General features: G+C 46.1%; 1 protein-coding gene across 2 annotated transcripts in view; it reads left to right on the forward strand.

Moving 5' to 3' along the window:
• The window catches only part of NEXMIF (neurite extension and migration factor), a 165,674-nt gene that overhangs the window by 44,232 nt on the left and 97,277 nt on the right, over positions 1-24,165 (forward strand). The window contains exon 1 of one of the 2 annotated variants that reach the window (XM_065689778.1): positions 542-556. The exons of the other annotated variant lie outside the window; for it this stretch is intronic. The gene's annotated coding sequence lies outside the window, so the exon portion shown is untranslated. Of the gene's footprint in view, positions 1-541; positions 557-24,165 lie in introns of those variants that run through there. 2 annotated transcript variants of the gene reach the window in all.

Here is a 24,165-nt window from a genome sequence, read left to right on the forward strand (position 1 = left end):
CATCCGTCTGTCCCCTGGGATCTGCGGTGCTGCTGGGTGAGAGGCAGAGGAGGAAAGGATGTGGGAAGTTCAGTTGACCTGTTCTGGAGACCAGCGGTTCTGGAGACCAGCGGTTGCTCCTCTCTTTTGGAAGGTGGTAACTGTAAAAGCCCCAATGCATAGGCAGTTCCTTTAATAATACAAACCCGTTCTCTCTAGTCTGCCAGAATTCAGAGCGTCTGGTGGTTTCCATGGAGAAGTGTATTTCTTACAAGGCCCAGCTATTTTTGCAGACTTATTTTGTAATGTATTTGAACTTACAGTCTTGTGCCATTTCTGTTCTCATGCTCCTCGAGCAGCACAGGGAAATCCTGCCAAATTCCCATTGGGTGCTGCGGAAGAAGCAGGCCATGGGCTTGTGTCCCCAATGGTTTTGAGGGTCAAGACGCTGCCTTTGTGCTGGTTTTATCCTGTTTAGAAGGTGAGTCCCAGTGTGGGTTGGAGAGGTGAGGCTTCTCCTGCTTTGTACCACCATAGGGATGCAGCCGAGACCCCACGAAGTGTTGCTTTGGAAAAGGTAATTTTGCCACTGCTATGAAGTTGAATGCCTTGTTCTGAATTTGACATGGGCTGAGTTTAAGCTGTTCTTTAATTGACAGCTGGGCTTTGTAATAATGCGTAAAGTTTTGCCTAACAAATACCAATTCTCCTTCCTTAATTGTCTGATTAGAACTGAAGCTGCAGTGCTGGTGCCACAGCTCCACTGCTTGCTACGTGGGGCTGCAGGCAGAGAAACCTCAGGAAGACGGGACGAGACAACATAGTCTTTTTGGAGCTCGTCTCCTATTCCTTCAGTGTTGTCCACTACAAGTTTAATTACTGTGTGAGAAATACTTTTCTCAAGTAGAGCCAAAATCTAGGATTTAAGCCAAAGTAAATTAACAGTTCTCAGAAAACCTGGAGATCCAAAGCCAAGAATTTCAAGGCTTTTAGGCATCTCTCTGTTACTGGCAGGCATCTCATGATGTCATGTGGTAGAACAAATGGACACCAAAAAGCTGAAGTCAACGTTGTGCCAGTTTAGCAGGAAGATTAAAACGGATTTAATGTAGGGAGGCCAAACTGGAAATGATGATTACACACAGAAGCGGTGGGGTTATTTCACAAGCCGTATCCGTTCTTTCCCATTAGTGGCAGGTTTCCAAGCTTCATTCTTGGTTTCCTAAATTTGCGCTCTAGTTATTCTTTATTTTATTTCGGGGGCATGGGACTACTTATTTGTGAAGTTGCGTTTGCCTGATTCTATTTCCAAATGTGTTACATGCACTAGTCTCCATCTCCTTTCTTTTCCCCATACCTTGCCATACTACTCAGTTCAAACAGTGAATTCTGAATAAACCACCCAGCATTCAGGAGCTAGGCAGGAAAGTTCTGCTGGTTGACGGAGCAAGACTGACATACACATCTGCTTTTAAAGGGAATTCATGATGCTTAATTTTACCTTGTGTGTGCAATCAGGAGGACTGTGCATGTCTAATTCAGCACAGAGCAGGTAATAAGAGTTGCTTTTTGTGTCTGACTCTTGCAACACACAAAGCCCTCAGAAAGGGAGTTCTGCTGGGGCTCAGGCTGCTTTCTCAGATGGACAGATCTCATCCTGCAGAGCTGCTAGCTTGGATGTTGGTGTCGGGGAAGCAGGAGATCTGGTTTCTACAGATTGAAGAGCCCGTGAGAGCTGGTGGGAGCTGCGTGGGTCTTCTTCTGGTGTTATACTGGTAATCCTCGTCATGATGCCAAACACTGGAAGGTCCCTTCTGTGGGCTGGTGCCTTGATTTGCACCAGCTCCTCCTTGCTGACCAGTCTTGCCTGCAGTGCAGCCCTAAGGGAAGGGAGGTATTGCAGGGCTCCTCTGTGCATCCTTTCCTCCTCCCCAGCATCTGCCCTGTCTGCTCTGCTGTCACCTGACGTGGTGTTGCTGCTTTAGTTCTCGCATCGTGTTCTGTGCTAAAGATACAGTGACTGAAAACGCTTTGCAGGTTATACACATCCGCTACGCCTGGTTGTCATCAGGCAGTAGTAGATGCTGAGGCTAGTTCGTGTTGGTCCCTGCCACGGCCCATGCTTCAGGCAGAGATGCCTGGCTCTGTTCCACGTGTGTTCTGAGCAAGGTTTGCAGCCACTGCACACATCCAGCTCTGCTCCTCATCCTGCCCTTGGTCTGCGTGATGTGCTCCTGGTGTGTGTGCACGTGTGTGGTCTTCTAGTCAGAATAAATTTTTGGAAAGGGGGAATTCTATCTGTAAATTTAAATCTCTATCCAGTTCAGGCGCTTAAGGAGGGAAATAAAATCTTCAATATGGTGCTGAGGCGCTGGCACAGGGTGCCCAGGGAAGCTGTGGCTGCCCCATCCCTGGCAGTGTTCCAGCCCAGGTTGGACACAGGGGCTTGGAGCAAGCTGCTCTAGTGGAAGGTGTCCCTGCCTGTGGCAGGGGTTTGGAACTGCGTGAGCTTTAAGGTGCCTTCAACCAAACCCACTCTGTGATTCTATGACGTATGTCTGTATATCTGTACATCTAATAACATAAAAGGTGCTGCTTGAAGGAGCTTGCTGGGTATAGCTGTGACAGAATGCACAGAGAAAAGAGAAATTGTGTATTACAACCAATGTGACTGACTGAATTCCTTGTTTTGATGTTTACTGTGGGTGTCAAGGATATATACATGCAAACAGCACATTCATAAATTATTTTGGGTTGCTAGTGGGTTTCTGAGGAAAATAATGTGTAATGAGCTTTATTTATGCACTAGAAATAAAGATGGGATTAGAGGAATATTGAACTGTAAATGCACTGGTGATTTTTGGCTTTTGTGCATAGCACAGAGAATCTCATCATCTATCTCGGCTCTGATCTTGAATATGCAGAGCTGGCTGTGCCTTTTATGCAGCAGCTATTTTAGTGTGCAGCAGTCTGGCCCTGAGTCTGTGAGGCGTGCTGGTTGTGGAGCAGGCTGCATCTCCCCGGGCCTCTCCCGGTGGTCCTGCTGCTGGCTCTGAAGCTTTGCCGTGCTTTGTTAGCATAGTGTGACCCAGATAGTTCCTCCTCTGCCTTTGTCGGTGCTCGGCTCACTGGCGTTCTGGTCTCGTGGCCTCATTTACCTGCTCCTGGGCTGTGGATGTGGCCATGCACGTGGTTTTTACTCTCCAGCTTCTTCAAGGCAAGAAGAGATCTTGTGGGTGAGGGTGACTGCTGGAACATGGGAAGGGTGGGCTGCAGAGGGAATGGGGCCAGAAGGTGCTGAGGCAAACTCCAGCATGAGGAGGAGACACCATAGATCTGGCTTTCCAGGTCTTCTGCTGGGATGTGCTGTGAGGGTGGTGAGGCACTGGAACAGGTTATCCAAGGAAGCTGCGGATGCTCCATCCCCGTCAGTGTTCAAGGCCAGGTTGGACGGGGCTTGGAGCAACCTGCTCTAGTGGAAGGTGTCCCTGCCCATAGCAGGGGTTGGAACTGGATGAGCTTTAAGGTTCTTTCCAACCCAAACCATTGTAATTCCACGATGGGGTGCTGTGAAGATCCAGCCATGACTTGCCAAGGTTGCCTTGAGTCTTTCACTTGCCACATCATTTTAAGGATGTGGTGTTTAGACAAACTGAAAGGCTCATGTGTGGTGAGCTGGAATGTCAAGGACAGTCTTGATGTGTGTGAAGAAAGCCTCCACCTGAGATGATTCATATGAGGAAACTGAAAACGTGCTTCCGCAGCAACAGAAGATTGCGCATCCACACATTATGTGCAGCCAGTGTTCACATGGGGCATTGGCTAATTTACCAAAGTCTTAGCTCGGAGTATGCATAGGTCCCCATATGGACAAGCTTTTGTTTTACTGCCAAGGGAGCATGCGTCAGATGATCTTTGGAGTCGTGTTAGATGAGGAAATTGCTCTTCACTGTTGCATTTTAACAGTGCTGCTGAACATCCTCCAGTGATTAGTGCATTGGTGCTGTGGCGTGCACAGCGTCGAGAGCACTTAGAGCCGCAATCTCAGTATCACACAGGTGCAGACAGCAAATATTTTTTCTTAGCAATTTCAGGCTCATACACTTCAAACAAATGTAGGTTTGCTTTTTATTTGTCTGTTTATATGCGCCACACACACACTGGGTTTGGAAGTGCTGGGGTCAGTGGCCAGCCATGTGTTTTGGGCTGACCTGTTGTAATTGCTTGACATGACCTTAACCAGTTGTGTTGGTATAAATCAGGTTCACCGAGGAAGCAGCTTCTTCAGCTCTGCCCATACCCATGACCATTAAATGTGCGGTGTTTTGAATGAATGTGATTCAGGAGGTATAGTGTTGGTTTCTCTGGGGTGCTATTGTCTTCCTATAGTTCCAGTATTACCAGTGACAGAGCAGCATGGACGTTGTTGGTTTGGTTTTTTTGTTGTGTTTTTGTTTTGGTGTGGGGTTTTCAGGGTTATTTTATGAGCTAATTCTTTAGCTCAAAGGTCTGCTTCATCTTACTTTGCCTTTTAGATTTTGCAGAACAGCCTTGCCCCTTGTTGGGCTGCCTGGAACTGTACTTCCACTCCAATTTAGTCACCTTGAAAGGGGACTGCCAAAAACAAAGGCAGGATTCAGTGATACGGATCAGCTTACACCAAATCAGCATTGTTGCCTGAGAGGATCTCTTGCAGTGAGAGAAGCTTGAAACCTGCAGGGTGTCTTTTTGTGGAAAAAGCAAAATATATACTTATTTGTATGCATAGGCCACCTAGGGGACTTTCTTTTGAATTTTGCACTGTTTTAAACACTCGTTGATGTGAGTGCTTATTGCAGAAGCAAGGACAAATAAGATGTACAGTAGCTGAAGGGCCATTTTTGTCTGGAGGTGCACAGGAGTGGAGTAAACAAGGTTCATTGGAATGAAAGGGAGGAGGAATAACTGCAGGGACATGTCCCCTGCCAGCGCAGTGGTCCAAGGCCTCTGAAGCTGGAGCAGCTTTGTCTTATACCTTCTAATAGATGACAAAGCTGCTTCTGTATGGTGCTTCCTGAGCTACGTGGAACAGAGATTGTATGTGTGGGGTAAGCATGAGTTTATAAATGTTCGTCTATTTCTTTATTAGAAGATTAGTATCTGGTAGTTTATCCTCCTTCCCCTCGTTGATGTCAAACTCTAGGATGTCACTGATCCTTTCACAGGCAGCTAATAACGATTCCTTCTAGGCTTGACTAACCTTGATGTTGGATGGGCAGGGCAAGGCAGTTGCGTGCCCATAGTGTCTTTTTGGGTTGACTTTTGGGGGTGGGGGAATTGCTGTTTCTTTGTGAGGGCTGCAAGAACCCCTGAAACATGATCAGAACCGAGGAAAATACTGAAATCTGGACTCTCATACGTTTTATTGCAGAGGAAGTATGGCTTTTGTGCCAGGCATTTTGTGTCTCAAATTGCACGGTAGCAGCGTGTTTTACTGAAATCTCATAGAGGTGAAGTAGAGCCACAAAAACTTCTAAAGAAGAGGTATTCTCTGTAACTGCTAGATGGGAGGAATCTGTAGTCCTTTTAGGATCTGCTAAAACCTTGGATCTCAGTGCAGTAAAGTGTAAAACTTAGGCAGAACTTTTCATTTCAGAGGCTTGCAGGGGGCTGTAGGATTTCTGTGGGTGAATGGTGGATTGTAATAAGCTTTTAAGACTTGAGCAGGACCGCAGAAGCCATTTGGTGTATTCAAAGCAGCAGGAGGAAAAGTTAGTTCAGCAAATGATGGCCACTAATGCGGTGTGAAAAGGTCACTTTGTGAGGCACCCAAATCTGACAGCACTGCTGAGCAGCTTGGTGGGGACCCTGCCGAGGTAACCGGGAAGTTTGGGTAAAATCTATGAATAGCCTTTAAATAAATCCTGTAAGGGCTGCGAGGTTGCTGTGTGCCTGGATGCCCTCCCTAGCCACGTGCTTGAATTTGGAGTTTTATCACCTTCCAGTGCAGGTTGCTGCTGCTGAATTTAGGAGCAGCTCTAAGCTTTACCTGCGGGTGGAAGCTTTCCTTCCCTTTTCCTCCCCTCCTCTCTTAGTAACTCATTCAGAGTCTCAAGTTCGAAATACTTGGGTTCTTCTTAAAAGATGGTTGAGAACAATGCTGCCATGGTGTGGGATGGTTTTGCTTTAACACTGAGGGGGAGGCTTGTAGGCTGGCTGTATCTTTATATCAGCCACCAGTCAGTGTTGGCATAACTAGCTTCTGGGCATCATTCCAGCCTCTTATTATCCCCTTCCCTGCTTTTCTCCAAGGTCCCAGTGGGGCTGATGGCCCTGCACCATTAACAAAGGCCACTTAGCCAGAGTAGGCCCTGGACCTGCATTCCTTGCCCTGGAGTTGTCTGGAGATAAATGTGCTACCAGGAGTAATGTGAAGCCTTGTAGGCAGCAGCTGCTGATTCCTGAGTATCTGCAGGCATACGGGATGGGAAATGAGGGATGGGAAGAGCACAGTGAGGTGCCAGATGTGCTGCAGCAAGGATGATCTGCTCTTGTGGCTATCAGATGCTTTAGAGGTTGGTTCTTTGAATTGCTGTAAGAGGTTTGATTGTTTTTGTTGTTTTTTAAATGGCCTCAATCACTGTGGTTTGTAGAATTGATTCCTTGCTGCCTTTTCCCCAGAAGGTACCATTACACGTGAATAGACCTTTCAAATTCAGCTCCATTGAAAATAATGGAATTAGTCTGTGCTGTTGTTCCCATTAAGGAAATCAATCTTGTTTTGAAAACCCCTGTGCTTTTCAGAGGAGCAGAACTTGACAGGAGGATCTACCTTTCTGCTAGGCAGAATTCCCCTGGAGACATCTGCTCTTGGTGGGCATCCCTTGATGTTGGCTTTCCTGTTCCGGGGCAGATTTGCTGTGATTTTGGAACTGGCATTTCCTTGAGTAGTTTTATGTTGTCGCTTTTGTTAGTTTTTAATGTTGATCTCTTTTTCCACTCTTCCTTTATCTTTCATGACATTTATGTCAGGCCGTGGACAAATAGTTATGTACTCCACGGGTTTATTTTTGGAAGCCCTCTCCTCGCTGAGCATCACAGCAGACTGTACTTCAAAACTGTCTCCTGCTTTTCCTCTGCCAGAACTGGTAACTGCTCCTCGCTGTTCATTCACAAGAGCTTATTTCTGCTGTTGGGTCTTTGATGGCCTCTTTCCAGAGCTTCTTAGCCCTTTTAGAGCCAATTCTTTGCTTTCCCTTGTTGGACACATGTCCTCGATGATTTGTTAACTAGAGGCTGTGGATCCATGGAAGCCATGGATTTCTTCTTGACAGTCCTGAGTAATGCAATACTGTGTTGGCTGCTTTGCTTTGCTTATTTCCCTATCTGTTCTGCTATATTTTTATATAGAAAAACCACACATATATAAAATAAACAAGGAAGTTTCTGTAGAAAATAAATCATTGTTGAGAGAGGGCAAAATGACACGAAATTGGCAGCTTTACAGAAGGTATGATGCCTTTGATTGATTAGTTGTCAAAGAAATGTAATGTACTAAACATGATGAAGATTAAGGATGTTAAGATGGTTAAAATTCAAGTTGCATAAGTGGTTGGTGTTAGCTTTAAAGCCTCTTCCAGAATGTTAATGTTGCAATGCAAAGTATTTGTTTTCTGTTCTTCCTTAGGAGCCCTCTGGATGTTTTGGAAAATCTGAGTTCTTAAAACCCACCCCAGCAAAACAAACAAACCCCACTCTGCAAGTACTTAGTATTCACAGCTTATGCATTAGGTAGGGAGACATGATTTTTTGGTGATTAATAGTGAGCTTCTGAGATGCATTAGACACTGTTTACCGAAACTGAGCTCCAGAAATAATAGTAGCATTATCCTGAACCTCGTAATTACTCTCGGGGTCCGATTTTACATTGTATCTAATGTTCAAGAAATAATAGCAGCATCTTTTTCAGCAAATGATTATTTAGGTATTTAGATAGATACATGTGCAGCAGGAGAAAATATTAGTTCAACTAAACAATGCCTTTTGAGAGGACTAGGAATTCTTTTTTTCCTCTTTCTTTTGTAACCTCTCCCGCTGTCTCGTTCCTCCTTTTCTTCTAGGAGGCAGGAGTTCACAGAAATCCAGTGCTTTGGGTGGAATTGCCATTGGAGTCCACCCCAATGCTCTGCATAACTAGCCTTTCAGAGCCTTTTATTGGTCTTATCTCCCTATGGGGGATGCCTGGTTTGGCCTCTACGGGCTCTGCTTCCTCCCTTTCCATGTGCTAATAAATCCTAGTTTGCTTAACAAAGCAGAACGGAAGGGAGCCTGCAGATAACCTGGGACATGACCCACTCCCCTTCAAGGTCCTGCCTGAGGTCATGCTCATTTGCATCCTGCTGGAGCCCTCAGGTGTGCTGCTCCAGGACAACAGGAATCCTCTGTAGATGTGCAGCCCATGGACACAGAGCACGACTACCATGGCCCTTCATCCTCATGTGAGGCATGGCTGGCTCACCTCCACTTTATAGCCAACTCTCATCTTGCCAGTTGTCATTCTAACAAGAGCCCTCCTTGAGCTTGCACTAACTTCATTGCTCCTTTCCCAGATACTCGAACATCTCGCTTTCACTCCCGAGGAGACTTCTCTCCATATCTGCACAGGTACTACAGTATCTTTCTTAATCATCTCGTAGAATGATAGAATAGTTAGGGTAGGAAAGGACCTTAAGATCATCCAGTTCCAACCCCCTTGCCATGGGCAGGGACACCTCACACTAACCCATGTCACCCAAGGCTCTGTCCAGCCTGGCCTTGAGCACCAGCAGGGATGGAGCATTCACAGCTTCCCTGGGCAACCCATTCCAGTGCCTCACCACCCTCACAGTAAAGACCTTCCTTCTTATATCCAATCTGAACTTCTCCTTCACCATGAAGTTAAAGAGGCAAAAAAAAAGTTATGTGCTCCAAAGCTGACAGCAGTGAAGCTGTTGACAAACGGCAGGCGTATTGACTGGTGTGGTCTGCTTGTTTCTTTGCCCCTCTCCCTGAAGCAGTGATACGAAGTTGGACTGTGAGCTGTTCGAAATCATTGCTGTGTTTGGTGCCTGCATGGCACCAGTTGCAGGAACTCATGGTCGTCACTGCCGTGAGCTGCACATCTGGGAAAGACTAAGGAATGTGTTTTTAGACGTGTTGGCAGATGATGGGGACCTTCAGGCTTGTCTGACCATTGTAATTTGTCAAAACCTGCAACCTTCATTGGGATTTTGCTTTTAAAAGCTGCCCTGTGTTAGCAAAGGTGAGATGACGAGAGCCCTGGTTTCCCTTGCAAAGATAAACAGGAGTTTCAGAGAAGAATTTTGTTGTTAGGCCTTGCAAATGCAGCAGGTTTTTTGTGTCATCCACAGGCATTTCGTGCTGTGAAAACATACTGTAGCTATATTTTGCTGTTTTCTTCTGTGTGTAGAAGAGAATGAGGCTTTATCTGCAAAACACCCAGCAGCCCCATCTTGGGTACTTAGTGTTCTGCAGACCTTACGTCCAGAGGCTGCTTGGAGAATGTAACCCTGAAGGAGAAGGCTGGCTATGGGTGGAGGAGCTTGTCTGCAGGTCCTGCTCCCAGCTGTCTCACTGAATGCCATGAATCCCATCTCTTTTGCTTTGCAGTGGACCCTAGCCAACAGCAAAGCCCTTCTGCACTACCTAAGCATGCTCTACCCATTTGGTCAGCCCTAGAAGTGGCTTTTCACCTTCATGGTGGGGCAGAATAAGCTGACTTCTGCATCTGCTGCTGCTTCAGCGTGCAAGTTATGGTCAGTCATGCCATTACATAGGTGGAAGTGGCATCAGGATAATAAAAAGCTCGCCTTGCACATTGGTGTCTAGGCTGAGTTTGTCAAGTGCCCGTGAAGAGGAAGGGTCTTCATGACTTGCAGGCAGAGCAGACTTGAGATGAAGGTCGCTAAACTACAGTAAATGGTATTGGTTTTAGAGCTGTGTTGCAGAGTATGGCAGCTCTTCGGACTGATTTCAGTAATGAATAATTAAAGCATAAAATCCAAAACCAGTAAATATTTCATTAAAATATTAAACAGAATCTACAAATTCTGTTGAAGACAAAGGAAACTTTTTCTTCCCTTCTCTTTATGATCTTTATTTCTATATCATTCTACATGGAGAAGTCTGGTCTGTGGCAGGAGGGGGCAGGGGGATGTGCAGCTCTCAAACCGCTGTCAGAGATTAGAAATGCCTCCTCACTCATTAACTGCTCTCTTCTGAATCATCCTTCAGAGATTAACTTGTGGGTATAATAATAATATATCAGATAATATCGCATGTATTCCTGTCCTGGAAACGTTTGTGCACCTTGTAAAAGCAAGAGGCTGGGAAGCTTCATAGCTGTTCTGTTGAGAAAATAATGTGTTCAAGCTCCAGTCAGAAGTTATGTGTTTGGTAGTAGTTAATTAGTGGCTGAACCACATGGATATATGGAGTTGCATTGTGTATTTGCTATTAAAATCAATAAAACCTTCACAGAAAATGGCTGATTAAGAAATTGAATGATACTAGATAGTAAATATAAAAATAAAGCAAGTCCTTAGAGTAATGTTTCCAGACACTTCCATGTTCTGGACTTTTACAAGACATAAGATTATTTAGTGTCTTCATAGTTAGAAGTCAAATTAGATATTTGTTGAGGCTATGTTTATTAAGCAAGACTAGTAATTACAAAGTGCTGTTCATTTCCAAGAGGTGTTCAAGCAATCCTTCCTAAAGCCCAGCAAGAATGAATAGATGATGTGTAGAACTGGTAGATTGAGAATGAGCACTCAAGGTTGATGGAGATCTAATTTCCATTTAAAAATGAAACCAAATCTAATCTGAGGCATTAGAAGCAATGAGAGTGATGTGTAAAAGGGTATTTGTAGGCAGTGTCCATCTTTCTTCTGCATGGTAGTCTTTCCAGGCCCGTGGGTTGCAAGGACCTGACTCATACCTCCTCAAGTGATGGCAGAAGCAGATCCGAATGTCATTGCTGATGGGGACTGTCTGTGGCAACCTTACCTGTGAGGTAGCCTTCTCTAACCACTGGATGTCTTATATTAGAACAAAAGAGACCAAGTGGTGACCAAGTCACCACTCCACCATCCCTCCTGAGGATCAGCGTGGATGACGTGCACTGGGCCAGGTTTCCATGGGACCAAAGCCCTGTGATTGTTTGCCATCTTTATTCTGTGATTGCACTGAGTATTGACCACAGATGTTCACTCATAACTGCTTCGTTAGTCACTGGGGCTCTGATGGCAGAGATCACTTGGAGTTAAATTTAATACAGGACTTGGCTGCTGCAGTATCATATTTTGAAGTGCTTGGATTGCCCAAATCTGAGTGAACTACAGGAGAGTTTAACACTGGACAAGGTGGTGGTGATGATGATAATGATGATAATAATAAATGCAGTAAAACCAACAGACCTGAATGTGAATGTGAAATCCTGTTGGTCTCTGACTGCTTGGGACTGGGAGCCTGGAGGACCCAGGCAGGAGGGTACCAAGGGGACGAGTCTTCATTTCTACATCCAGAGGAGCAAGGAGCACAAAGCTGGGGAGATGCAGAGGGAGACTTTGGGCTCAATGGTATAAACCTGCAGATTTATGGGGCTACTACCTGTGTGGGCTGCTTAGATCAGGGCTTAACCCATGCGCCTGAGTCTGCCCAAGCCCCATTTCATGCTCTATGTCCCGCTCTGTGTTCAGCCTCCTAACGCCAGCACTCAAGTTGCTCCTTCAGAGAAGCTACAAGGGACTCCTGAATATTGTCTGATGCTTGTCAAGCATTTGAAGATTAAATATGCTGCATGTGAACAAGTTTTTGCTGTTCTTGTATTGAACTTGGATAGCAAGTTGATGAGCGTAGTATAAGTATCTTGCGTGAGAAATGCTAAGGATAATAATTGATCTCAAAGGCAACTTTCTGCTTTTTTGGTGTCTGATTACTCATTTATGTCCATGTAACAGTGCAGTTAGCTCTCCAGCAGGAGAACTGGGAGGGGGAGTGCTCAAGGCCAGGTTGGACGGGGTTTGGAGCAACCTGGTCTGGTGGAAGGTGTCTCTGCCCGTGGCAGGGGTTGGAACTGGGTGAGCTTTAAGGTCCCTTCCAACGCAAACAGTTCTATGGTTCTATGAATCTGTAACTCCTGAAGTAACAGTTATTTTCTTCCAGTTGCTTGGTTGAAGGTGGAAACAAATGGTGGACAGCTTTGGGTGGGATTAACACACTACAAGTGTTCTGAGCTCTCCTCGGCTCTGCAGGAACAGTGATTTGCAGGCTAATGCTTTGTTTTATTTATGAGAAACCTCTGCTTAGAAAACCTTTTAGAGTTTGATTTTGTTTTTATTTTTTGTTTAAGATGACATTATTAAAAAAAAAAGCAGTCTAAAAACAATGGCCCTTTATCCTGGAGATAAGCATTCTATAAATGTGATTTTTTTTCTCTCCCTAAACAAACAAACCCCCTAATTATAAAGGATTGCAGCTTTCAGATAACACTGGTATGATTTAATTTACCACTTGCTATCATTATCTGAGTCACTCCTAAGGAAGAAAATACGGAGAGTACTTGTGTTAGATATGCTGCAGGAAGACTGATACTTGTGTGTTGCACTGGAGTAGTGGCATCTTGGAGGGTTTGTTCCTTACACATTAAGAACACGTAAACCCTTCCGGCTGAAGGTGTGTGAACAGTCCTACAGCTATTAGTCCTTTTGCTAATTTTTGATCTGCCACTATCTGTATTGTTTTGAACTGGCTTCATAAAATGGTCTTTCCCTTCCTAAGTCTGTTTATCAGCTGGAATACACTATCACAGAGCTATTCCCACTCCATCATGAGGAGTGGTCAGGATTGGATTGCCTGTGCGCAGCGGGGTGATGCAGCCCCGTGTGGGATGGGAATACACACTTAGTGAGGAGGTTCCCTTTAAGTGTCTTACAAATACTGATGGACAGTTCGGTGTTCCTCATAGAGACACTTTGTCTTGTGCTGGAAGAGCACTTGCTGAACAGCTGTGCTTGAATTCCTTTAAACACAGTGGTGCCCCAGCTCTGCCAGAGGCGAGCAGATGATGCTCCGTAGCTTGACAAGGCCCTGTCCTGGAGGGATGGAGTTGGGTGAGTGCATGGATAAGTTCACAAAAATGGGCTGGAATTATTAATTCTGCAGGAGTGTGAAACACGGAATTCCTGTTTCTGTGGAGAAAGAGGAGGGGTCACCACACTGAGCAGACACTTGTCCCTTCAGACAAGCTTCCTAAGGAGCTGATGCATTTCCATTTTTTTATTCTTTTTTTTTTTTTTTTTGTGCTTAAAATATTTAACTGTTGCACGTGGGGGAAGAAAACAACCCCACAAAACAGCACAATTAAAACATTAATTATTGGTGCAGAGAGTATTTTGAGTCATTTTTATATGCAACTGGCTGTAATTAAATACTCAGTGAACACAAAATTGGGTCATATATTATGTAAATAGGAGGAGACATCCACTAGCTCCAGCAAAAAATGCTTTGGAGTCCTTAAGGGTACGTATGACAATTGGGCTTTTGGAGCCTAATTGGTTCTGTCTGACCCTGATTTCTGTCTCTGGCACATGCCCACCTGAATGCAGAGCTGATTCCAAGGAGGGCAACCTGTGGCAGGTTGTCTGCTGCCTCCAGCCGTGGCTGGTGGAGCCTTCTTCTTACCTGATGTACTTGGCCGGTTGGAGATGTGCTGGGCTGCATCCCCAGAGCATGAGCAGCAGTTGAGGGAGGGGATTCTGCCCCTCTGCTGTGCTCTGGTGAGACCCCCCCTGCAGTCCTGATCCAGCTCTGGGACAACAGCGCAGGAGGGACGTGGAGCTGTTGGAGTGAGTCCAGAGGAGGCCACGGAGATGCTGCGAGGGCTGGAGCAGCTCTGCTCTGGAGCCAGGCTGAGAGAGCTGGGCTGGGGCAGCCTGAAGAAGAGAAGGCTTCTTAAGGGTGGCTCCAGTGCCTAAAGGGGCTACAGAAAGCCTGGAGAGGGGCTTTGCACAAGGGCCTGTAGGGACAGGATGAGGGGAATGGCTTTAACCTGCCAGAGGGGAGACTGAGCTGAGCTCTTAGGCAGAAGCTCTTCCCTGTGAGGGTGCTGAGGCGCTGGCACAGGGTGCCCAGAGAAGCTGTGGCTGCCCCATCCCTGGCAGTGCTCAAGGCCAGGTTGGACACAGGGGCTTGGAGCAAGCTGCTCCAGTGGAAGGGGTCCCTGCCCGTGGCAGGGGTTGGAACTGGATGAACGTTAAGGTCCCTTCCAACCCAAACCACTCTGGGGTTTTGTGAGATGGGTTCTCTGTGGGGTAGACTTCCTGCTTGTCCCCAGTGGACCTCTCCTCTCTGCTGTGGTCCAGCCGTGTGACTTGAGTGCATACTTTAGACTTGGGCAGCATGAATTTATGTATATTAAGAAAGAATTAGTGGATGCTTAACTACGAGGCTGAGTGAGGCTCAGAGCGCTCAGCACTGCCCGGGATCATGCCCTCTATTCTCTTAACACGGCACTTGATAACTTCTGTTTTAGCATTCGTAATTACAAGTGCCAAACCTGATTTTGCTCTCTTTGAGGATAGTGGGAGCAGTAACAGGTCCAGTATTATTAGTCAGAACAATTATGAAGCTCTTAAAGAAAGGGGAAGAAAATCAAGCTGTTGGATCATGCTTCCCTGCGACAGGAACGTGCCTGCTGTGGGCACACACTGTGTGAAGCAGCATTTCATGGCAGTCTCATGTCCTCCACTTGTTGTAGTCATTGTTCCCATCTCCAGAAGTGGCTCTCAAGGAGCACCACCATCACGTCCTGTTCCTGTCTCCCCATTCTCACTTCAGATCCAAACACGAGCCTCTGCGCGTATGGGGCATGTGGAGAAGAGTTAGGATGGTTAGGATGTGCATGTTAGGTGCTGGTGTCTGAGCAGAGGAGAAAGAAGAAAAATCATGGGTGGCCATTTCCCTAACCTTTCCTGGTCCTCCACCAACCATCTGTTTTCCATTCTATCCTATTTTGATTCCTGGTGGAAGAGGCTGCAATTCAGAGCTGACTAGGGAATGATGCATCAAATATTCTGTTTGAGTCCTTCAGGTATTAGTTTTCTGGAGAGTGTGTGGCTCAGTGCTGCTTGTGTTCTTCAGATGATGGAAGAAATAGATTGTGGTCCATTACATTTTAAGTTTTTAAGAGAGATGTTGCATTCTCTGTGCTCCTTCCTTCTTGTGCACATCCCCCCAACCACACAAAGCACCTTTATTTTACAGGATTTCTTCCTTAGCCCACTAGTGATTCCTTGTAGATCCCTGCCAAAAAGCAAGGTCAGTTTAAATCAACGAGAAGAGATCAGCCTTGTTGGAAGTGAGTGTAATCCACGGGGATGTGCAGTGGGAACTACGCTACTCCTGAACCCTAACGCTGAAGGATCAGAATTGTTCTGTAAAAGGGAAATGAATGAATATACTACTGCAAGGGAGATGATGTGGGTTTTATACCTACATAGCTTTTCACTTGTGTGTTTTGAGTTGACATATCTGGAGTCACAAGGAAAGGACCTGAGCACTGGGGCTCTCAGGAGCTGAGCGCACACTGGAAAGTGGGCTTGCAGCATCAGGAGCTTCTCTCACCTCTCCTAGCTTTGAACACCAAATTATACAGTTGCCTCTCCCAGTTTGTCTCACTGTTGTACCTCTGGAATTGGGATATAATTCCCAGCACGTGCAGTCCAATATGTGGAAGTGAAAAGCTTATTTATCTGGCTCAAGCTGCAGTAAATCTATGCAGACCTTTATGGTTGGTTGATGCATTGCAAAGGTGGGCAACTTCTGGGAGGTGGTAGGTGTGATCCTGGGCAGGGGATGTTAGTTACTGTTTGCTGTTGGTGGTAATAAATAACTGCTGGGGAAAACTGAGGCAGACTGGACACACTGAAGACCTGATATTTCACTTTTAAACTTCCTCCTAGTTGGGTGGGTCAGGCTTGACTGCATTCAGCCTCATGCCGTCAGGAGGCATGGATTTGGCTTATCAAGCAGTGCTGGGTTTGCTAAGTGGTTGGCAGGCATTATAGAAAAGCGAGCTGCTATTCATGCTGCAGTGGGTAAGAAGTTGGAAAGCATCGGTTTAAGATTGTGAGAGGCTGAGAGGAAAATTGAAGTCACGGAGATAACGATCATTGGACCTAATGCTGCTCTTGCTGAGAATGCCAAAGGCCAGGTTGTAAGGCGTGCAGAAGTCCAGTTGATGATCTGGAAAATAAGTGCAGATTGAGTATTATCATCTTGGTGGGAGAATCTTGTGAATATATTGACGGAGGAGCAGAGATTCATGTGCTGGTGCAAGGTGCTGGTCGAGCTGCATAACTGGGAGGTGAAATCCTTTAAGAAGTGCCATAAGGGCATTGTCTTAGTGAAATATGAAGCTACCGAGCTTCCCAGGATAATAAACCAGTGACTGTTATGAAGTGACACAGTGACTGGTCTGTGTGGGGCAACTCCAACAACCACAAAAATCTTGTTTTAGCTCACGTATTGGGGGGTCATTCGGTCTGAAATCTCAGGAGGGAATCGTTGTGCTCTGTGGCTTCTGAGTGTTGTTTGGATTTGGCTCTTTCTCATACCCCACTCGAAGAAAGTTGGTCTGACTGAAAAGCATTTAGGGTTCTCTGCTGCTTTATTGCCAACAGGTTATCGTTTAATAAAGCACTTTCTATTTATATACATATTGGCAGAGAGAGAAATCTGTACTTGGTGCCATGGGCCTGCATCTTTCTTTTTCTTAAGGAAAATGAGATATTAGGTTAAACTGTTTTTGCCAACTGCATTATGCACCAGGAGGCAGTGAATAGATAACATCTCCTCAATGTGCACGCAATCTGATTTTATCCTCCAGCAACAGAGATCCTGTGTGCAGCTGCTGACACAAGATTGTATTTGCCTGACAAAGGCCTCTGTGGACAGAGAAATTTCTCCCCATTGACCAGAGTTGTCCTGCAGCATATTTTTGGACTGACCTCCTTTGGAGTTGTTCCTTCTTGAAGGTCCATTGATTTCCTCCAGCCTATTAAACTTCTCCTGTTAGAAAAACCCCATGTATATTAAATACCATATAAAAATCACCCCCTACCTTTTCCTCCATGTTTCTGCAGTTGTCTTGACCCGCTTTCCTCTCTGTGGGACACACTGCTGGGATGGATTTGGGAGGGCAAGTGGATTCACCATTCATTTTTCTTCATCATTATGTTTGGTGCCAGGTCTGTAGTGTGCTCTGATGCTGGTCAGTCCTTGCACAAGTGCTGCAGGTATCACCGTGTCCCTCGGGTTTGTGTCCTTTGTAGGAGAGCAAGGAAATGCTTCCCCTTTGTTCTTTGCAAAGCAGTTATAGGTTATGTTAATCATCCCTTTCTCCTCAGATTCCTTGGGATTTCCTAACCCTAACTTCATAGGATCATGGAATTGTTTAGGTTGGAAGAGACCTTAAAGCTCATCCAGTTCCAACCCCCTGCCACGGGCAGGGACACCTTCCACTAGAGCAGCTTGCTCCAAGCCCCTGTGTCCAACCTGGCCTTGAGCACTGCCAGGGATGGGGCAGCCACAGCTTCTCAATGTGAAAAGGAACGGATGTTGGAAGTTTTTCTTTTGGCCTGGGGCTTTCTATAGGAACAGAGAATTTGGAAAGCAAGGATCTCATTATAGCCAAGGGTGACTTAATGTAAAGCAAGGTCTGACGATTGAAAAGATCTGAGCCTCATCCAAATTGTTGGATTGTTTCACTTTTCCCTGAAGTCCCCATAAAGTGGATGTAGTTTGTTGGTTATGGGGGTCTGTGCCATCTTTGTGTGCACAACCTAGGGCCAGTTCTAGGGTTGCTATGTGTGAGCGATGCTTCTTGATTTACTCCAGCACCGAAAGCATGGTGTCTCTGTGCTGTTAATGTCTGTATTGTGGTCATGCTATGGTGTGTCAGGTGCTGTACAGGTATGCAGTGAAAGGGGCGCTGGGCTGCTGGACTGGCTCCTCCCTGGGTCAGGGAGATGCTTTGGGCCACAGAAGTCTCCAGGAGATGGGGAGGAACAGATGAAGGAAAGGAAACAGGGCAGTTAACTCATTCCCAAAAGGACAAAACGTTTGTTGTGCTAAAAATACGCAGCCACATTGCTGATACTACATTTCACAGCAGTGGCTCGGAGCTATTTTGAGATGATGAACGGGAGGGGCAGCCATACAGAGCTGCTTGGAGGAGTATGATGGCCCAGAGCTTGCCGATGGTCCATAGAGAACAGCGGACATGGTGGGGTCTCAGCAGGCAGTGCCCTGGGGCTCTGTCCTGCAGGGAGGGCAGCGTGGTGTGCCCGGGGTTTGACTTCACCCCAGTTTGTGAGGGGCAGATGTGGTTTTGATGGGAAAGTGTGGAGAGTTCAAGGACACGTGGTGCGCGGAGGTGCCGTTATCCTGCACAGCATCCTGCACATGTGGGATGCAGTGGACTCCGTGGTGGGCATCTGCCAGAGCCTGTGAACCCAAAGCAGAGGTGTGTAGCGTGCACAGGCTGAGAGGGTAGGCTCGTATCCAGCCTCAGAGTAATTCTTGGGTTTGAGCAGCTGTTTGCAGAGCCAAAGGGGTGATGGGGGAACATACCATGTGGCTGCCCACCTCCTGGGCTGTGCTTTGTCTGCTTCAAGTGCTTTGCTCACCAGCAAAGTTTCCTTTTTCTACTACATGTGACTTCTGGTTTAATTCTGTGCTGTACCAACAAGCACAGGAAACGCGGCTGTGTGCTGCTTAAAATGTAGAAGAGCTTTTTGATTACCTGTGAGATGGCTTAGGAAGTGTCTGTGCTTTGTCGTACTGCACATGCTCCTAACACATTTACAAGCAAGCCACACACTGGGACGAAACTAGGTCACTGGTAGGCTCCTCGCTGGACAGTTGTTTAATTTTCCCAGTTCCCCCCTGTATTAAGCAGCATGGTTGTGATTTTAGGGGCAGCTGAGCCTTGCTGACCATCGCTAATTTTCATTGTGGGTCCATCAGAAGGTTGAATTTTGGAGGCAGAAAATGAGAGGGGTTTTGTACATGGGAGAAAGCGGGATATTTTGTCTTTGACTCTCAGTGGGAGGTCACAGCCTTTTGTGCTGGCAGCTCCGAAACCAGCACAAACTGGGGTGATTAGCTCCCTTTTCTAATGAGTACACAAAGCTGATTGTGAATGAGCCAGTGGGCTCATTGTGCAACCTTGGCCTGCATTTAATCCTTTCTGTGAGACCCCCTTTTACACAGGGACAGCAATTGGAATCCAATTTACACCGGGCTCCGCATTAAATCTCCTTACTCTGGCGATACTGCTAATCAATGAAATTGAAATTCAATTGCCGTTAGGAGTCTCTTCCCTTCAGTTGTGCCACTCACTCTCCTGCTACTCCATGCGTTTTAAGAGAGATGAAGCCCTTAAGTGGGAAACACTTTGTCTTCCTAATACAAGAATAAACAGTGTCTCGCTTCTTGGCAAAACACATCCCAAGTACTGTGTAACAAGCAGAAGAGATCTTAAAAGTCCATCAAGAGATGTTATGGTAATTTTTCAAGAACGACCACCTTGCTTTTAGTGAGAATTATCTAAATATGGAGATAAAAGGAAGAAGAAAGGGAGCTTGACGTGTAGAGAGACACATGAAAGGTTTCGTGAGAGGCTTTCTGCGCTGCGCCGAGATATTAGCAGTTGAGTTTGCTGGCAAGCACCTTAATAACAAGAAGGGTTTCTTCCTGTCTGGTTTTCACTTTAACAAGCAGGACTTGTTAAATCAGTTTTGGGGTGCATCAGAGATCAGTGAGTGACAAAGAGGAGGCTTCATATGTAGCACTTGTTTTCTTTTCAAGGAACATAGTGAACGCAGATGAATCAGCCCCTCCCGGCAACCTTGGCAGCTATGAGATTGTAGTTGAAGGAACTTGCCTGGGTTGCAGTTGAGGAACTGAGAAACAGAAAGATAAACCCAACATTTTAGGAGCACCAGTGTTTGGGCACCCACATGGGATGGGGAGGAATGACTTGGAAACGCTGAATGCCCGTCCTCTGGCAACCAAGCGGCTGAAGTACCTCACCTGGGGGAGTCATAAATGGGAACGCCAGGAATCATGGCTCCCTCTTGGAAACTTTGGCTAGTCTTGGCTTTTGAAAGCAAACGCGCTTTGTGCCTTGGAACCGCTCGGGTCCGGAGTTGCTCAGTTCTCATCCCCATCTCTTACTCTTGCCTGCAACCCCTTGAAATATTCATTCTGCCTTTTATTCATCAGTGCTCTTTAATACCCCAGGTGTAAGGATGATCAGGAAGGTTTGTATTCTGTTACAGTCATTGTTTTGGGATTGTGTAGAAAGCTGACACTGGGCTGGAAATGAATATGTCACGTATTCCCAGGGAAACCAGCATGCCAGGTGTATTTACTTAAAAAATCATGAAGTTGCACCCCAAAATCAGCTGATACCTTTTACACGATTAACTGCGTAAAAAGTTCTTGTTTCTCACCTAGTTTCTGAGCTCTTGGGATGTATGTTGGATGCTTTTCCAGTCTTTTATTCACAGCTATGGGAGTTGGGAATCTGGCCTAGAGGGGGAAAAAAAGGAAAGGTATTTTTTGGTACAGCTCGTGGAATCTGTGACAGAAGCATTAAGGTGAATACTGCAAAACTCATGGTAAAAATCACAGGAGCTACTGAGCTGCTGCTAAACTGAGCAGGGGCTTAGCCATTGTCTGTGCTTTCAGTGTTCTGCCTTGGTTTGGCTGTGAAAACATGGCACTGCAGAACCGTGGGGGGGATTTTATGGTTAGGAGACTTTTACTGTGCTGAGCAAATCAGAAGCTCAAGCTGAGATGGCTTCAGGGTGTCCCAGGGCAGTCTGAGAGGGTCACACAGTCGGTTGTGTCACACAGCATCGGCCCATTTTGGTTGGAAAAGACCCTTAAGATCATCGAGTCCGAGTGCAAACCCAACACTGCCAAGTCCCACTAAACCGTGACCTCAGGTACCACGTCTGCAGCAGTGGGGGGAGGTATCTGGAAGCAGAGCATTACTGGACTTCAGTTACTTGTTTAACCTGGCAATTTCAAATGATGGATGCATCTGAGAACGCAGAAGCTTTTCCTAGGTAGCAAACAAATGTGCCATGGAGGAGGCTGCCCATCTCCAGTGCTGGAGAGTGCACTTTTGGTTGAGATTGTGCTTTGGGGTACCCAGGCTGATAGGTCGTGTTGGTGTGTCTATGTGCCTCCTTAATTCGGTTGTGTATCGGTGACCTTTCCACTCTGTGCTGTCCAGATTGAGTTATTGCAGAGTTTTCTGAGCAAGGCTAAGCTAAAAGGCCAAGGAGAAGTTAGAGCTGGTACAAAACACAGCTGCCTACCTGTTTGATGGCTATAGCTGCAGGGGATGTGTGTGACTTGTTCTTCAGTGCTTCACACTTATTTCCACATACAAATAAAACGAGAAATAACAAAAAGCCCAAACTAACCCCCACAATTGCTGCTTTAAGCTGCTGCTCTTGTATCAGAGCTGCCAGTTATCCTTCCATGAGCCACTGAGGAATATGGGGTTTACCTGTAATGACTGCAGGGTAATCGTTGCATACGCAATAACCGCAAGCTTTAACTTGCTGGGCTTTTTCGGTGGGCAAAGTCTTGACTTTGGCATTGATTCAGTCAGGAAAAGTCTGATTGACCTTTCAGACAAAGCTGATCTGCCAGCCCTTAAGGTGAGGGTATGCTACTCTTTATTCTGTACAAATACAGCAGGCTGAATTAAGGACAAGTGCCCTAAAGCGTGCAACTGGGCCTGTTTAATAAGTGAAACATTTTGGGGCATTTGATTTTGTGACCTTTTTTTCTGTGAGCACCTTGAACTCCAGCGTCTTGCAGGGAGCATTATTTTGTGGAGAAGAGGACATTGATCTTATTTGGCAGAAAATAAATGGCTGTTTGTGTTACAACGCCTATTCACGTACTTTCTTTTATGTATCTGCAGGATGCTCTGCCCTGAAATCAGGTCTCATCTGACTGATACATTTTAAGCAGGATGATTCTGACTCTTTCACAACTTCCAAGTGTAAATGTGTTAATGTTTTGCCCAGCACATTATTTCTAACAGGCTGAACTTGCATTCTGTTTTCGCAGTTTGGATTTACGTTTAACTCGAGGCTTTCGTAGTAATTCTTTATAGGTTTTGATGCCCTGGTAACATTGCAACTGCCCCAAGATTACAAAGAGAGACACCAACACCCGGCTTCCTTGGCTTTATTTTCTAAAGATCTTCCTTTCTCTCTGCAACCTCCAAGCCCCCAAATCTGAGCCGCAGGGGAAGATCCGAAGTTGCTTCCTCAGACCTGTCAACTCTTGTGCTTTCAGGATGAGCCTAATGATGTTGAGCCCTATATGATTCTTTCACACTTGTCTACTTCAATCTCACACCACAAGACAAGTAGTAGCTGTGCAGAGGGAGGGATGAACGTCCTGCTATGGTAGAGAGCTGCAAAACGTATGTGCTGGGTGTGAAGGAAATTTGGGATCAGAGGCAAATCCTGCGTGTAGCGGAGTGGGTGGCTGGTTTGGGGTTTCTTCCCATGCAGTTTAATATGATTTTTGTCTTGATGCATAGGAAGTCAAATCAGGTCTTGGAGGGACACAGGGAGCGAGAAGAGTGAACAATTAGGCCAAACGTTTTCCATCTGCCTGATGTTATGTAGGTGGGAGTAAATGGCAGGATTTGACAGTGGAAAGGAAGAGAATTAGTGCTGAAATGGAGTACATAGGTGGCCACAAGCCTAATATTTCAGAGATTGACCCTCTCTGCCTTGTTTAACCAATTATGAGACCACTTGTCCTAAGAACATGGTGTGCCTGGAGGCTCCATGTAAAAACACTGGGGTTGCAGACTAATACAGCCCTCTCTCTAACCACTGCATGCAGGCCACTGTGTCCCCTGGCTTTTTCTAATGGAATATGGATAAGAAATGCTCCCAGGGTAAATTCTGGGAGCAGCTGGTGTGCAGCATTACTGGGCTGCCTGGGCTCTGTAGGGTGAAGTCATTCCTTTTTGATCTTCGTTTGCTTCTGAGCTTTATCTGTGAGTGCTTTCCTCTACTTCTGTTTTCTGATGAGTCACAGAGGAGCAGAGAAACAGGCTAAACACAGATGGAAATGGAATAGCTGGATTGCTGAGCCTGCTGCCTCAGTTTCTCTCCAGAGCACACTCTTTGCAGTGTTTGGAGATTCGTGTGTAGGTGCTACAAACACACAACGTCATGTGGAGACAGGGCTTGCTTGCCAGGTTGGTTTTACACACCGGTGAAACTGGAGGTCAGATTTATGTTGTGTGTGAACCATGTGGCTGCCTCTTTCCTGTTTTCTGTTGTCTTTTTGCACCTGGTGGGTATATACAAGCTGATTTTGTACATGGGCCTGTTCTTGGTGTACCAGACCAATATCTGAAGCTGCAGAGGCAAATGCTGGGCATCTGCTCCCCTACAAGAGTAGCTGTGGCGTGTAAGACACTGTGATGGAGATCCCTCCATGCGTGGGATGCAGATAGAGGGTGCATGTGTCCTGAATGACAGTCCCAGTTCCTAAGGAGCAACTGGTGAGTGAAATGGATGGAAAGAATCATAGAATCCTAGACTGGTTTGGGTTGGAGGGACCTTAAAGTTCATCCAGTTCCAACCCCTGTCACAGGCAGGGACACCTTCCACTAGAGCAGCTTGCTCCAAGCCCTGTCCAACCAGGCAAGAAACGGGATGAAAGACAGGAAAAAGAGGTTGGGGTATTGTATATGTTACTAAAGGTTATACTGCTTTATCCTGACTTTCTCAGTTCCAAAGAGATCTGGGTCTTTCTTTACTTACAACTCGTTTGCAGTGGCATCTCCTATCAAAAACCTGGCTCTGGGAGGCTCTGCTGGGTTTGAACCTGTGTGTGTACACCCACAGCTGCAGCACACCGAGTACTCAGGCTTTTCTTCTGTGGTTTTTGGAGACTATTTTGCCAGCAAAGGCCGGTGTCAGACCTCTGGGTAGTTAGAAGGCAAATTCAAGCAGCCCGTTGTGGGGAACCTGAGAAAGTGCTGTCGCCAGCCAGGTTCTCAGTGAGTGCTGGCCCTTGCCCAGC

The sequence above is a fragment of the Lathamus discolor genome, chromosome 9 (assembly GCF_037157495.1).
Source record: "Lathamus discolor isolate bLatDis1 chromosome 9, bLatDis1.hap1, whole genome shotgun sequence".
NCBI lineage: Eukaryota > Metazoa > Chordata > Aves > Psittaciformes > Psittacidae > Lathamus > Lathamus discolor.